The following is a 13,290-nucleotide window of genomic DNA, read 5'->3' on the forward strand; positions in this document are numbered from 1 at the left end:
ATTAGCCGGGTGTGGTAGCGCGCGCCTGTAGTTCCAGCTACTTGGAAGGCTGAGGCGGAAGGATCGCCAGAGCCCAGCAGGACGAGGCTGCGGTGGCCTGGAGCGGTCACTGCACTCGTCTGGGCGACAGAGTGAGACTCCAACTCAAATAAAATAAAATGTCATCATTCATCCTCATAGTAGTTCCAAGATAGTGCAACTATTATTATCTCATTTGTGAATGAAGGAAATGAGTCACAGAAAGGTTCAGAGAATTTCTCATAGTCACACTGGAAGTTTGTAATGATGGCGATGCATAATGCACACACAAGCAGCCTGACCCCAGAATGTGCTCTGTGAGTCAGTTAATTACACGGAAGAGGATATAGGAGCTTGGCCAAACCCCTCAGCTTTTTTTTTTTTTTAATTTTTGATTTATTGTGGAGATGAGGTCTCGCCAAGTTGCCCAGGCGGGTCTTGAACCCGTGGGCTCAGGCAATTCACTCACCTCAGCCTCCCAAAGCGCAGGATTACAGGCTGAGCCACCGAGCCCGGCTGCCCCTCAGCTTTAAAGTTGGTGGTGAAGAGTCAAATCCAGGTCTGTTTGACTCCAAATACCCCTATTTTTAACCTACCACCAACCCTGCTATTCTTCTGCCACACTCAGGGCTTAGGAAACAGCAGCCCCTTCTCCTACTCTACGTCACTGATTCTATACAAGGGAGTGTCTATTTGTTACGCATCTACTGTGTGTACCGGAATAAAATAGATGAATCAGGCGCATTTCTTGCTCTCAGTCTAGAGAGATAAAAACATGTTAAACTACTTTGTTTAGATAGTCATAACAAAATGCTAACAACTGAATGGCTTACACAACAGAAATTTATTTTATCACAGTTTTAGAGGCTAGAAATCCAAGTTCAATATGTCATCAGGTTTGGTTTCTCCTGAGACCTCTCTCCTTGGCTTGCAGGTGGTCACTTTCTCTTTGTGTTCTTACTTACTTACGATCTCTCTGTGAGTGCACATCCTTGGTGTATCTTAGTGTGTCAATTTTTTTTTCCTATCAAAATACCAGTCATATTAGATTAGGGCTCATCCTATTAGATTTATTTTAATTTAAACACCTCTTTAAAGACCCTATCTTCAAATACAGTTACATTCTTAGGTACTAGGAATCAGGACTTGAATATATAAAATTTGAGGTGAAATAACAGGATATTCTCTTTCCCTTAAGGTCATGTTGACAATGGGCCTCAAATAAGATGACAAGAAATAGACATTTGGAAATTCTGAAGATGCTGCGACAGTTTTGTTTGATTTGAAAAGAAATTTCAGGAATATTTATCTTTATTGAGTACTTACTTTGTATCAATCATTGCTTATACACACACACACACACACACACACACACACACACACACACACACACACAATGTATATAAATTTCTGTTGTTGTTAGATGGAGTCTCACTCTGTTGTCCAGGTTGCAGTGCAGTGGCACGCTCATGGCCTCGACCTGCTGGGCTCAAGTGATCCTTCCGCCTCAGCCTTTCAAGTAGCTGGAACTACAGGCATGCGCTACCACACCTGGCTTATTTTTTGATTTACTGTAGAGACAAGGTCTTACCAAGTGCCCAGGCTGGTCTTGAACCCCTGAGCTCATGCAGTCCTCTCACCTCGACTTCCCAAAGTGCTGGGATTACAGGCGCTTGAGCCCCTGCACCTGGCCTGTATATAAAATTGAATCCTTAAAACAATATGTCTATGAGATAAGTACTGTTCTCCACATTTTAGAGATGAGGAATCATAGATATAGAGGTTTTGAAAATTGCCTAAGATTATTAAAAAAAATAACAGGGCCTGGGAGAAAATCTATACATTTTGAATCCACACCAAATCTTTAACTGCTATGTTATTTTATTTACAATGGAAACACTTCTCTCTATCTCTCTTTCTTTGTCTCTGTCTCTCTTTGTCTCTGTTTCTGTTCTCTCTCCGGAACAAAAAATACTATTAACATTATCAAGTCACACAGTTATTCTTCTGTTGTCCCATTAGTTGCAAAAACAAAACAAACAAAACAAAACAAAAAAACCCTATGTTACAGAGTTTGTGTAACAACTTGCCATTAGAGGTAATTAAACTCCATCAAGTACGCTATGTGTTAAATAGAAAATGAATCCTTAATAAATGAGTCAACATCTATTCCATGAGTACCTACTTTGCTTTGCACTGAATTAGAAACCAGCAGTATAAGGGAAGGTTAAATTTTGCTTTAAAGATCCTGTAGTCCAGTTGGAATGACAGCACGTATTGTCCTTATACGTTGGTGAAATTTATTTTTCTTATAAAGATACCAATCAGATTAGATTGGAGCTCATCCTATTAGCCTTATTTTAATTTAAACACCTCTTTAAAGGCCCTATCTTCAAATACAGTCACATTCTTAGGGACTAGGAGTCAGGACTTGAACATATAAAATTTGAGGTGAAATAACAGAAAACTCTCTTTCCCTTAAGGTCATGTTGACAATGGGCCTCAAATAAGATGAGATGAAGAAACAGACATTTGGAAATTCTGAAGATGCTGCTACAATTTTGTGTGATTTGAAAAAAAAAAGTTTTTTGAGACACAATAACCTGTGGCAGTTTGGTGTGGGGTAAAATATATCTTCAGTTACTTTGTATTAATTTGGGACTCAAGGCAAGACTTTCTACTCTTCTGAACCTGTTTGTTCATCTGCAATTTAGCAATAATAAAATATGCCTTCAATGGCTGTCGTAGGTATCAGATTATTTCTGGCACACAATATATGTAGGGGAAATTCTCTGTGCCAGAGTATTGACAAGTTCAGATATGACAATGTAGTCAAGGTTCAACCCCAGTATGGCCCAGGGCTGGGTAGAAACGCCCTGCAAACCTATAGGAACAAGGAAAGACAAGCTGATTTTTCAGATGCTGCTACAAAGGCCATTTCTCACCTTCTCCTTATTTTGAGAGGCTACCATGAAGCAGTTTCTTATCACCTTCCTAATTCCAGGGGAGGTATAGGACTTTCCATTTTGCTTCCTCTCCCCACCTAGAGTACAGCTGCAGACTCTAGAACTGCCTACTGCCTAGCTGTAATATGGAAATTGCTTCCAAGTGAAAGGATTCCCCACCACTAATGATGCCTGTTATCTCTCCTATTTTGTTTTGGTGTCTTCCTGTAAGACAAGGGAAGTGGGAGTTGACACCATGTTGATATTGCCTTTGCTATCCATGTCAGTCATAAACTGTCTAAATCTATCTGGGTGTGTAGGTACTGACCAAATTTGTCAGCTTGTTTAACAGTATGCTTTCAGTAAACGCTATCTACTACTTCTATCATATCTTATTTGAACATTAGGCATTATCACAATCCATGTACACAATATTCTGTCAAAGCCGGATGTGGTGGTGTGCATCTGTAGTTCCAGCTACTTGGAAGGCTGAGGCAGAAGGATCGCCTAAGCCCAGCAGGTCGAGGCTGTGGTGGCCTGGCCATAAGCGTGCCACTACACTCCAGCCTGGGCAACAGAGTGAGACTCCGACTCAAAACAAAAATGGAGATTTTGTTTCACAGTTATTAGAAATCATATTATTACCAAAACCACTGGATGTTATTAAATCCCAAGTTGGCCAGGCTCGGTGGCTCAGCCTGTAATCCCAGCACCTTGGAGGCCGAGCGAGTGGATTGCATAAGCCTGCAGGTTCGAGACCAGCCCGGGCAACTTGGCAAAAAATTTATTGGTCACTACAGTAAATAAAAAAATTAGCCAGGCATGGTAGCACGTGCCTGTAGTTCCAGCTACTTAGAAGGCTGAGGTGGAAGGATTGCCATAGCCCAGCAAGTCCACACTGGGGTGGCTGTGAGTATGCCACGGGACTCCAGCCTGGGTGACAGAGTGAGACTCCAACACACACACACACACACAAAAGTTATTTCAAATCAGATACTCCAGAAAGCAAATAAAATCAGTTAGTTGATAGGGCAGCAAATAGAGCTGCTTTAAATACATCCAAATACAAAATGCAATCTATATTAACTTTTAAAGAATCACCTGAATTTGACATAAAATTACCTCAATCCAGAGCTCCCAAATCTGAACAGAAAAATTAGAAAACAAAAGGGTGAACATACGCTCTCCAAGATGAAATATGGTTTATTTTTTAAAATTTGCCTATTCATCCTGCTGAATTACAGTCATGATTATCTATCTATGTCTATGACTGAACTCATTGGAACCCTGATAGAATGGTTGCTTGGAAAAAACAATAGTTTTGGAAACCTTCTCCAACTATAGCTTATAAGGTGTGCAATCGCTGCCATATCTGCCCAAAATATAATCCAGGGAAACCTTTACACAGTTACCAGGAACATTTTCCTTTCCTTTGGAGTATGAAAATTAGATTATATTAGATTTTAGTTTATTAGATTTTATTTCATCTGCCACCATCACAAGGATACAAGTCTGTTCAAGTGATTATTTGTGTTTTCCCATTAGGTAGAGGTCATACCGAAGAGCAATGGCTTTAACAGCAAGTAAAATTATCTTTAAAAATTATTTCAACTTGGGGAGTTCCTCTGAAACCTCATAGCAACAGAAGCACTCACTTCACTAGACAGATCATCCAATCAGTATGTAACATTTGACTCATCCTTCAACACTTTCATTATGTGTATAATCTCTAATTATCTGGATTGGTGAAATAATTAAGACCTAATTGGAAGGTGAACGTGGTAGTGCACACCTGTAGTCCTAGTTACTCAGGAGGCTGAGGCAGAAGGATCATGTGAGCTCAGAAGTTCGAGGCCACAATGAGTTATGATCATGCCCTTGCACTCCAGCCTGGGTGACAGAGTAAGATGCTGTCTCTGAACAATGAACAAAAAACTTAATTGGCAAAAATAACAGAAGTTGTTAAGATTACATGGCCGAAGCCTCTTCCATTGGTTTTGCTTAACCTAAGGTCGGCCCCTTTTGGAAAACAACAGTTATCCCCATTAAACATCAGTTATGTCCCCATAACTGGCAGACCTATGAGTCTATCCCCAGGAAACTGTAATTCCTTAATTGTGAGGGAGACACAGTCCTTTATTGTTATAACTTTATGAGACAATTAACTAAAGATTATAACCTAGTGGAAGATTTTTTTCTTACTGGGCTCCCAGCAAACAAAGAACTCGAGTCCCATAATCTTCAATCAGGAGATTTTGTCTACTGGAAATGGCATATATTAGAAGTCTCCAACCAAAGTGGAAGGGCCCTTGCCAAGGGCTTTTTACTAACCCTTGTGCTGTTAAATTAGAATGAATAGACTCCTGGATCCACATTTCTCCATTTTAAAAAGGCTCTATCTCCTGAGTGGACCATGTCTCCAGAAGCTGACCTCTAACTCAAAATAAGTTGACACCAGGTTGAGAAGACAATAACGTCTGACATAGATAGCTAAAACCCAAGACTCTGGACCAGGCTTTTAACCAAACAAGCACTATTAACAATTGTTAATAGGTGGAAATGATTTTCCTTTACAAGTTTCCATTAAGCTTCTTTTTGTCCTTAGCTCTCATGTCTTGGTACTACTATCACCAGCTGTTGCCCATGAAGCAAACCTCTTTTTGCAATGGGCTCAGGACTATGCTAACAGATTACAAAAAGATGCTTGTTGGATATGCAGTCTCATGCCCCTTTGCAGTAGTTCTGACCTCCCATGGTGGCTATGTCCTCTTCAAGGACAAGAGTGGATAGGATATCAGAAATATATCCATGTTTTTCAAAAATAGCCACTGGTGCTTGACACTAAAATGACTAAGGATAATGTATATCACTGGCCTATTCATACTTTACAGAATAAAGGGCCTGGGAAGAGATTCACCATAAAAGAAACTAGTTCATTAGCTTTAATGCCAGTGCTACCCCAAGTAAGGAATGAAACAACAACATTGCCTCAATTGAGAGATAAGACATCTTAATTTCAGGATGGTATAACACAAATTTGGTATGATTTTGTCTGGCTTACCTCCTCCTTTGGTCAGCTCAGTCATCTTGCCCCTTTATGCTGGCAACAGAGAAATCATACAAAAGATACCTGGATATAAAAATACAGTCATATTCTGAAAAATAAAAGATACCCGGCCCACTAGTATTAGAGATGAGGGATGGATACCCAAAGAGCAATGTATTCACACCATTATGTTACAAAATATTGATTAGCATGCCACTAAATGGGCACAATGACCGGGTATTTACTGGTTAGCTCCAAATAGAATGTTTTGGCTATGTGGCCGTTGTTACCCCCAGGATGGTTAGGATGATGTTCCTTGGGTTATACTTGGGCACAAGGTAGAATAATTCATAATCTATCAAAACCTGCAAATGTTTCTCATTTGCAATCTCATTAGGTTTGTTCTGTGTTACATTGGTATGATGATTTAGCTTTCATTCTTGTACCAAAGCTAGGTATTGAGGATGTCATTTGGCATGTAGAGGCCCTAACAAGTTATACACAAAAAGCCCTAAATGATAGCCACATGGATATTTCATTAATAAACTATGAAGTTACTTTTATGAGAAAGGCTACATTACAGAGCTGTATGGCTTTAGACATACGCAACTACAACTCAGAGGGGAATCTGTGCTATCGTAACAACCAAATGTTGCCTCTATTCCCAGATGAATCGAATAACATCACTAAATTAATGAATAAGAAAACCCAAGTAACCAACCTTTCAATCCAAAACCTCTTTAAGCAACTAGCTAAGTAGCTGGTTTGGATCTTGGGGAACTTGATGGTAAAAGCTATTAATTTTTCTAGGAATTATAATATGTTGTTTTGTCTTATGTTTGTCTACACTGCTGTTATGGCATTTGTTTGCAATGAAGTCAATGTGTGACTGAAAAGACTAAAATGATGGTTGCTCAAAGAATTATATTAATTGAAATATAGCCATTTAGCCTGACTCAGGTCACAAAATCACTTTTTTCATGTTGCTTTAAATTAGGTCTATACTCCATCCCATCAGCTTTATGACTTTGTAGCTGTAGCTTGTCCAGTCATCCCCTTGCCATGGGACATGACATTCCAGGAATGAGTCTTCCTAAAGACTTGGGACCAAACTCCTGAACATACATGGAGTCAAAACTAATGAGTTCATTCATGATGCTTTCTTCAAGATCTTAATGAATAAAGTTGGGAAGCTGTTGGAAACCCAAAAACACTTTAAGCCTTGAGAGATCTGTGATCTATGTTTTAAATTCTGCTTTTCAGATTATACCTTAACCTCTTCCTTGTTGTTCTTGTTCTATAAATGACTAGAAAAGACCAGAAACCAGATCTCCCCCTTCCAATCACTGATTTTTTTTTTTATAGATTAACTGCCTCCTTTATTGTCCTGTACCTAATTCAGACCAGATGGCAAACAAACAAGGACCCTATGACAGTTACATCTTCAGTGTGGAATGTTAAATATACCTTGTCTTTTTTTTTTTTTTTTTTTTTTTCAGTTGGAGTCTCACTTTGTCGCCCAGACTGGAGTGAAGTGGCCGCTCCCGGCCACCGCAGCCTCGACCTGCTGGGCTCCGGCGATCCTTCTGCCTCAGCCTTCCAAGTAGCCGAAATTACAGGCATGCACTACCACGCCCGGCTGATTTTTTTTGATTTATTGTAGAGATGAGGTCTCGCTGCCCAGGCGGGTCTCGAACCCGCGGGCTCAGGTAATCCACTCACCTCAGCCTCCCAAAGGCGCGGGATTACAGGCTGAGCCACCGAGCCCGGCTTAAATATACCTTTTCTAAAAGAAACAAGACCACCTTGACTAATCAGATGACTGTAACTATGAATTAACACTTACGTAGAAAGATGTTTAAATTCTGTTAAACTTCCTTTAACTTTGTCTATGTAAATGATACCAAACTTCTACACTTTGGAACATTCACTTCCATTTTTTTGAATCTGTGCTTTCCTAGGCAGCCTATCCTGCCTTGAATAAAATCTCTTTAAACTAGGTTCTGACCTTTTTGATTATTTTAGGTTGACAAGCCCTGCTTTTATATTTATAAAAGACAAAGAAAGAAAAGGTCTGTATTATCTGAATCACGTTGTACCCCTAAACTTTCTTCTGTCTCATGGTCTTCTGTTTCTCCTTCTGTTAGTGCTAGGTTTTTAGTACCTAGCTTGTCTTAAAACCTAGAAAGGAATCCTAAATCTATCTGCCTTCTGATATATATATATCCTCTTGGTGTCACCACTCTATTTAATCAAAGGCTTTGTTGGGGAGTTTCTCTTGGAAAAATGTGTAGGAGGGGGAGCTTGGAATTTGGTGGGTTTTCTACACAGTCATGAATTTTTTTTCCAAGTTAGAGTCTCAGTCTGTCACCCAGGCTGGAGTGCAGTGTCATGCTCACAGCTACCCCAGCATTGACCTGCTGGGCTCAGGCGATCCTTCCACCTCAGCCTTCCAAGTAGTTGGAGCTACAGGTGCGCGCTCCCACACCGGGCTAATTTTGTGATTTATTGTAGAAATTAGGTCTCACCAAGTTGCCCAGGCTGCTCTCCAACCCGTGGGCTCAGGCAATCCTCTCACCTCGGCCTCCTAAAGTGATGGGATTACAGGCTTGAGCCACTGCACCCAGCCCGGAGTTGTGAATTTTTGATATGTAGATGATTCTTTGTTTTTAGGAGCAGCTATGAGGCTAATCTCTCCTATAACCTCAGAGGCATGACGCTGGCTGAATGTCTTCACTCCAAGAAGAGAAGCCAAGTTGAGCTCATTTTTTTCCCCTTTCTTATCTTTTATCTGCCCTGCCTCACCAGGCTCAAAAAAAATTCTGAGAGATCAAGGTAGGGGAAGTTAAAAGTTTCGCTGGGTTCATATTGTAGATACTTTCCTTTTCTCTAGGTTCAGGAATAGTTTTCTCTGGTTTGTCTGGGACCCTAAATAAGGATCATTGCATCCCCTAAGGAGGTCTCAGGACTGGGAATACCAATTCTTGGAACTCCTGGGTGAATCCTTGAGGCACCATAGGGTTGAAGGGTATATTCTGTGAGAGAATTCTGGGGACAGGAGTAGCTTTGGATATATTAGGATATATTAACTTTTAAATTTATTTTGTATTTAATGATACTGTTCAGTTCCCAGAGAATTGCTATTTGGAGTTACCTTAATTTTTAAAATATTAAGTACAGGTCTTGTGTAGATGAGACAAAAACTATAGAGAAGACATGAATTATTAAAGTGATAGAAATTCTGCCTAACATATTATGCATTGAGGACTGAGCTTATCACTGGTGAGGACAGACAGAAAAATGAGTCTAATTTCTAGTCTTCAAATACCCCAGTTGCCTAACAGGATTTATATAGAACCTGGTACACCAAAACCATAAACAGGACACATAAAGAGAAAAAAATCTACTATATCAATTCTAGATTGTATGGGATCTTTTCCCAATTAGTGTCAATGCCAAAATTCATTTTAATTCAACAAATAGTTTGCCATATTTCATTCCAGTGTGATGTCTACCAGATATGGAAAAGCCCACGTGATGTGAGATCCTTCCCTTCAAACATTTCACAATCTGATGAGGAAGTAAACAAAAACAGAAAAGCAAAACAAAGGACTATAGCTGCTGAATTTGAAGTCCCCATAAGGTGGTGAACAGGGAGAGAAAAAAATAAGAAATAGCAAAATAGATTGAGAATGAGTACCTAAAGAAGGAGGAGCAAAATAAGGAGAGACGCCTCATTATAAATGTGAACTGTCTAAACAAACTTAGTAATTCTATGGATCACTGGGTTCACTTAATGCCCTTGTTGGTATCCACATCAGCAAAGGCTTGAACCACAGCTAATCTGAGTCCTAGAAGAATACCTTGTGATCCTCCCAGAACAAGAGAATGGGAGGCCTATAAGATACTGCTATAAAGTCATCTCTTACTTATCTTCCTATATCCCCTGGGAGGCAGTCATGAGAGTTTCTGGTTCTGAGGAGGTAAGAGCTTTCTGTCCTGTACTCCTCAGAATAAAGCTATGAAATATAAAATCACTTAGCTGCTGTCCAGATTTGGTTCCCCAGTGACAAAATACCCCACAACTTGTGTTGTAGTCTCCCAGCCCTTTTTGTTTCGGTGTCATTTTTTTTTTTTTTTTTTGGTGTGTCAAACAAGGATCACAGAGAACTGCTTGCTACCTTTGACTAAATCTTCCTTTTACTGCCCATGTAAGTACTAAACTGCCTAAATCTAAAAGCAACTCGTATCTTTACCAGTCAAATCAGTCAGGCCTTGGCCTTGCCTTATTATTATATTGGTGCACTTGACAAATTTGGGTTCATTATGAAGTCAGTAAATTTACAATACCCTTTTATAAAACATGGAGCTGCACAAGCCAGGTTAGTGGGAGAGATAGATTCCCAGGCACCTGGTGGCACATGCTTTTGCCTATATTGGTAGGCAAAAGGTGGCGGAAAGTCCTCCCACTGAGTGATTACATGGGCCACAATAGAAAGGATAAGACTTCCAGAGTCTGGTAGTGCAGCCCTTGCCTAAGAGGTGAATGAAGTAGGAGGAGTAAGGGTCCTCCCACAGGGGCTATGTGAGCCCTGTTAGGGAATAGGACTGCCAGGGATCCCATAGCGTTACCTGCTGATAAACATTTGGAAGCCAAGTAAGATTGAAACTGATGCTGGTGGGCTTGGGGAGAATCACCTTAGCGAAAGAGAGAGACAGCATTCCCCAGTTAGACCCATCGTGCTGCCATGGCTGACTCCTTGGGGAGTTGGAACTCTCTTCCTGAGAGGTTCAAGCCTCTGCTGGATCCTTGGCTGGTACCTGGGACCAGGCTCTTGACTCCCTCAGAGGAAAGAATTCAATGAGGAGTCGCAAAAAATAAAGGAAAGAACTTTATTACAAAGTGAAAGTACACATTTAAGCAAGGGGAATCTGGATATGTGAAGTAATTGTCCACTTGTCCAGACATTGACTCTTTCCCCCTATATCTGGCTTCTTTCTGCCCCTCCTCCCCAGGAAGCAGCCCTTGGCCAAGGTTGGTCTCTGCATGATAAACATATTCCCAGTAACAATTCACAGGATGTAGGTAATTGAGTGGACTTGAGAACAATGTGGGTGGCACCTTTACTCATTGTGATGGTAATCACCTGTAGCAAGTTGAATATTCAACCTCCTCAACTATAAAATTGTTTGCTGTATTGTCCCAGGGTGCAGATTCTTTCTTCACCAACTGCCGCAAGTGGTGCTTCCTATGACTTCTAATAAACCAATGTCTTTCCCTGCTGGACCTGAACCCTAGGTGCAAGTCCTCTCAGATTTGGGTTGCTGTATTACAGGATGATCTCCAAGAAGGAGATGTGCTCACATGCTAGCTTTTATCTAGTTTTTTAAGTATACGATAATTTGTGGAATATTTAACAAATTCCCGAGAGAAAGTGAGAATTTCTCAGAAATTGGGTGACATCCCTCCTTTTTGAACTTACTTGGTCAGGCCCAGACATGTCATGGCACCGGGGGAAGGTGTCATTTGCTATTATAATGAAGGTATAATGGGCTCTGGGGTTGTCCATCAAATCTGTCACCGTGTTGTAATAAGCTGACTTTTACAAGTTTTATTACCAGGGAAGTCTCAGAAGTTGTGTCAGTTACATGTCAGTTACAGGTCATGGGGTGGGTTTCTTAACCTCTAGTTCAGTAATTTTACATTGCCCTCATGCCTAAACTAGCTTGCCTGCCTCAAAACCAGTTGCTCAATTAATAGTTTGTTGTTGTTAAGAGTACATTTGTTGTCAGACGCAGTGGTTCACGCCTGTAATCTCAGAACTTTGGGAGGTGGAGGCAAGAAGATTGTGTGAGCCAAGGGGCTCAGGATCAGCCTGGGAAACTTGGTGAGACTTCATCTCTACAATTAAAAAAAAAACAGCCAGGTGTGGTGGTACATGCCTGTGGTTCCAGTTACTTGGGAGGCAGAGGTGGCAGGATCGCCTGAGCTTAGCAGGTCGAGACTGTGGCAGCCTGTGATCATGCCACTGCAGTGCAGCCTGGGCAACAAAGTGAGACTTCTGAGAGAGAGAGAGAGAGAGAGAGAGAGAGAGAGAGAGAGAGAGAGAGAGAATATTTGTTGAAGCCCAGTGAATGAGCACTTAAAATCACAAAAAATAAAAGCAAAAATGAACTTACTGGTGCAAGTTTCTCCCTCTGTGCCACCCTCTTTTCCCATTCTCTGAGCTTCTAGCTACCCTGGAACTCCAGTGGTGCCAATGTTAAAATTCTTGTTCTGTGTTTCTACTTTTTTTTTTTTTTTTAAGTGACTAATAGATTTTGGGCAAGACTTGCTATGGAGACAGAAAACAAGTAACTTATAGGTGAGGCTTGAGATGATCCATTTATATGTACAGTTGTAAAGTGCATAATTTGGGGCAAAACTTGCCATGGAGACAGAAAAAAAGTTAAAGTAACTTGTGAGTGAGGCTCGAGATATTCCAGTGAATGTAAAGTTATGAAAATGTGTAATTGGCTTAAAATATGTGTTGAAGATGAGTATGCCCTCTTCCCAATTTCGTCGTTAAGAAATGACACAGAGGCTCGGAGGTTGGTGGAGTGAAGCAATTTGTGTGTGTGTGTGTGTGTGTGTGTGTGTGTGTGTGTGTGTGTGTGTGTGTATAAAATACCCTTGCAAGAACGGATGTCTTTCTAATGAGCAGGCACAATGGAGCAGTTACAATTGTCATTTATATACCCTCAGAAGCAAATTCCTTCTCTGTTTTCCCATTTGTTGAGGATCTCGGTGTTCACATCACTCTCCTGGATGTTGCCTACATAGTACATACTGGTTGGTTTACAGAATTATTATAAAGTTGCCTCACTTACGTGTTCTATTTGCCGATTGGCTCATAGGAACTTTATTTAGATTGGATCCCGCCAGAATTCATAGCCCACCAGAGTAAAGGGCCCGTAAAAAGAGAACGAAGAAGCCAGAAGTGGATCAGTATAGGGGGGTGCAAGACATCCAAACATTAAACCCGCAAAAAGGGAACAAAGAAGCCGGAAGTAGATGAGTAAAGGGAGTGCAAGACGTTTAGACATTAGGTTCCAGTTTTGAAAATAAATCATTCTATTTCATACCTGTTACATGCTTGGATTTTGAATGTTTTTAAAGTGTTAAAAAGTTCCTCTGACATCCAAAGTTTTCACTGTATAATTATGTCTTGTTGGTTGACATATTAAAGGTCTTATTATCAATGGCCTTGGCAGCCCCCCTGCAGGAGCAACCTATAAAAT

The sequence above is a fragment of the Carlito syrichta genome, unplaced genomic scaffold, assembly GCF_000164805.1.
Source record: "Carlito syrichta isolate Samal-C Ts95f unplaced genomic scaffold, Tarsius_syrichta-2.0.1 Scaffold271413, whole genome shotgun sequence".
NCBI classification, from domain to species: domain Eukaryota; kingdom Metazoa; phylum Chordata; class Mammalia; order Primates; family Tarsiidae; genus Carlito; species Carlito syrichta.